Genomic DNA, 4,142 nt, shown 5'->3' with positions numbered 1-4,142 from the left:
TCTCTCTCTCTCTCTCTCTCTCTCTCTCTCTCTCTCACACACACACACACACACACCTTCCTAAGCAAGACTTTGGAAAGTCAGGCAACATACTCTACACAAGCAGAAGTCTGTGGGGAGAGAATGTCCTCTTTTAGGAACCCTGCAAGAATGATGACTTCGGGTGGGAGCCATGGGGTTAGACACAAAGATTTACCTGCTTTTAAATGAGGCCACCAGAGTAAGTGGACCTGCTAACAGAGTTAGCAGGCTTTGAATTCCCCCTTTCCAGAGTCAAGCAAGAGTCTCGCTTCTCCTGGGACAAAGAGAAGAAGGCAGAGAGTAGGGAACTGCAAGTGGCTTTGGGACCATAACTCTGAACATGAGAAGGCAATCTAGAGGAAAGTACATGTCTACAATCCCAAGGAACAGAGGCAGAAGGATCTGGGGTTCAAGGCCAGCCTGTGTCACACAGATTCATGGGAATGTAGACTAGTTGGCAAAATGTCTGCTTAGCATGTGTGGTATAAACCCAGTATGACTGCATATGAACATATGAGACCTTGTCTTAATTGATCCATCCATCCATCCATCTATCAATGGGTCTGACGCTGCAGGCCCATCCACTTGGGAAGCTGGGGTAGAAAGAAAAATTCAAATCCTGTCTGGACCGCTTGGCAAAGCCTTGTCTCAAAAGAAAATATTTTTTTAAAGGCTAGAGAAATAACTCAGTGGCCAAGTGCTTGCCCATCATGTACAAGCTCCTGTGTTCAACCTCTAATACCAGAAATAAATTAATTCACTAATTAATTTAAAAACAAAAACTATGAAGTCCAGTGGGTTTGCAAGGATTTTAATAAGACTTCACTTTAGGGAAATCACGTCTTTGAATAAATGACAATATATAGAACAAAAGTGTTTTGAAGGAAATTTAGAAATCCCTCTGCCTAGCTCCTCCCCCTTGTCCTACGGTGTCACAGGAGAGCTGATTGACACACAGTACCTAAGTTTTCCTAGGAGACAATGTGGGAGACTGATTAGTTTGAGGCTCACACTGTGGAGAAAGAATCATGGTACAAGCATCAAGATGAAATGACTTTATCCAAGGTCAACAAAGAACATCTACAAAGTCACAATAGTTTCCCAGAGGCTGCAGTTGAGCAAATCTGGCTGAGTTGTCAAAATGCTCAACCAGCATTCTGGAAGTCCTGAGTTTTATCCCTGGTACTACTTAAACCAATTGTGGTAACAAACACTGGTGATCTCCAAGCTATAGAGGTAGAACCAGGAGGATCAGAAGAAGTTCAAGGCTATCCTTAGCTGTAAAGGAGTTTGAGGCCAACCTGGGCTCTAGCAGACCCTGTCTCAAGAAGGCCGGAAGGGAGAGTTGGACGAGTGACTCAGTCAATAACATGTTTGCTGTACAAACACAAGAGCCTGAATTTGATCCTCAGTCCCCATGTAAAAACCTAAGTAAAACCTTTTTTAAACGTCGGAGCCTGCTGACGCCATGCTAGCACTGTAGCACTGCAGACGCGGAGGCAGAAGGATCCTCAGTGTCTCCTGCCTGACCAACCTCAAGCTCCTACTTCAAGAATAAAAATATGGCTCTTGAGGAATGACATCCAAGGTTGACCTCTGATCACCAAACACATTCACATACAGGAACACACACATCCTCCTATCAGATAGAAAGAAGCAAAAAAGACATTTGTCACTGTCCCTGCTGAGCTGCCACTCCGGCTGATTCCCACACTCTGCATTGGCAAATGGATGCCCCTCTTCTTGAGCAGAAAAGATTTGTTTCACTGTTAACTGCAAGTTCTCTCCTCCATAACGTAGAATTACCCCAGAGGGATTACATCACAACCCCTACAGCTTCCCAGGAAGAGCCCTGAACACACCATCAGCCCAGCGTTCCAGACCACTAGCATCCAGGGTACATGGCCACACCATACCATGCTGTGTGTCTCAGGGTGAGTGAGCCCCCTCTTTGCAGGAAAGAACTGAGGCAAGATCTTGAGGCTCATCCATGCCGAGAGACCATCTACAACAAAACGGGGCCCTCTACTCCCCACACCCCACCTCCACAGAGGTTTCCTGCCCGATTCAGTGAGTAAGCACACATTGTTTGGTCTCTATGGAAAGAGCAAAGAAAATTGTCCCATTCAACAAAGGAAAATTTGCCAAAATTCTTGTTAGCACTTCCATGTACCTTATATATATATATTTTTTTTTATGAAAATTTACATTATTCTTAAAGGGGGCCATGGAGCTGGAGAGCGTGGGCTCATCTCATTGTTCACGGCTGATTAGGGCGAGAGATGCTTGTGCCACATTCATTTAATGTTTCATCCAGGCTCTCTGCTCCATGCAGCCTCCATGTGTCTTTTCACTAGTCAACATTCATGTCTTTTTAAAACCACAGTAAATCTCTTTGATTGGGACTGGAGGCTGGGATCATTCAATTTGTGTTAGCGAACTGTCTTATCTCCTTGTGTTCCAGTCTGTCCCTGGCGTGTCCAGATCTGCACCTCAGCATGGGCCGGGATGCCAGAGCAGAAAGCAGCAGGCAGAGCCTTCGGACAGGACAGGCAGGCTTGGTCTCTCCCACTCCTGGGCTCCCAGGGGTGACAGATAGGAAAACGCCAAGTGATTATTGCATAAGAACTGGAAAGGGAAGGCTGGTCCTCTTCCACAGAGACAGACAGCACCCTGAGCATAGACCGATTCATTCCAAAGCGGAAGAAACAGCAGTGCATATGTTCCCTGTGCGTGATCTTACACAGCAGCTTGCAAATGCCAAGGAAAATAGTCCTGCTGGGAACATTTTAGAAGAAGGCAGTTATTCCTGCAGTTTTAATCTTTTTTTGCATGTGGCATTTTTTGAAAGTAGTTCTCCCCAAAAGAATCTGCCTTAGTCTCCTGGGTTCTGGGATTAGACGCATGCCCCGACGCCTGCCTGCCTGGCTCCTCCTCCTCCTCCTCCTCTTCTTCCTCCTCTTTCATTTCTCCTTTCCTCCACAAATTATTGAACACCCATTAGCACATTTCCTTGTACATGGATTTACTCTCATTCCTTTATCAATTCACTCACCAACCAAGTCCTAAAGGGTTACTGTCGGGACCCTGTGGACAGGTACCAGGAATACAGAGAACAGATATGTCTAAGACTTAGTCCTTAAGGCAGAAGAGATGGCTCAGCTGTTAAAAGCATACACTGATCTCAGTACCCACATCAGATGGATCACAACAGCCTATAGCTCTGACTCCAGAGGACCTGCTATCCTCTTCTGGACTGTGTGGGTACCTGTGTGCACATGTGCACATTACTCCTATGCCCCCCATATACACATAATTTAAAACTGAATCTTTAGAAAAGGATGTAATCTGCTTGGAAATCTGGGATTATTTTCATTGGGCGAGTGCTTGCTCATTGCTGGGCTCTTCGTAAGATCTCTTGAACCACTGTCCTACTCATGATCACTCAGCAGTCCTGTACAGGAAGCAGTAAGATCCTGTTCTCTCTGGTTTCAGTGTCAGATTTCCAGGTAAATTGACTACAATGTAAGAGAACAAAGAATGTGTTGTGAGAGTCGTGCACAGGAAATCTACCCTCCAGCACTATCCTTCCTATGTGCAAAAGTCAGTCACTCCCATCTTTTAGCTCCTTCAGTTTAAAAAGGACAAACGGTGAAGAAAAGAGTTGGGCCATTCTGCAAAAGGTTAGACATCATCACCATGTGAGCCAGAATCCCACTCCTGGGACAGTGTACAAAAAGGGAAAAATCTTTATACAGAAAGATGTATACTAATATCCATAGTAGCATTAAGTATAATAGTTTTGTTTCCAAAGAGGAAACAACACAAGCATCTTGTTTTGTGGGCATGTGTATCATGGCGCTGAATGTTAGGAAACTGTTGTACCGGCTCGTTTTGTGTGTCAACTTGACATAAGCTGCCATAATCACAGAGAAAGGAGCCTCCCTTGAGGAAGTGCCTCCATGAGATCCAGCTGTAAGGCATTTTCTCAATTAGTGATCAATTAGGGCCCCTTGTGGGTGGTGCCATCCCTGGGCAGGTAGTCCTGGGTTCGACTCAAGGAAGGGCAAGCCAGAATAAATATAGCTATCTCCTGAGAGGTCCTGACAGTACCTGACTAA

The sequence above is a fragment of the Mastomys coucha genome, unplaced genomic scaffold, assembly GCF_008632895.1.
Source record: "Mastomys coucha isolate ucsf_1 unplaced genomic scaffold, UCSF_Mcou_1 pScaffold13, whole genome shotgun sequence".
Taxonomy (NCBI): Eukaryota; Metazoa; Chordata; class Mammalia; order Rodentia; family Muridae; genus Mastomys; species Mastomys coucha.
Note: the sequence above shows the minus strand (reverse complement) of the source record.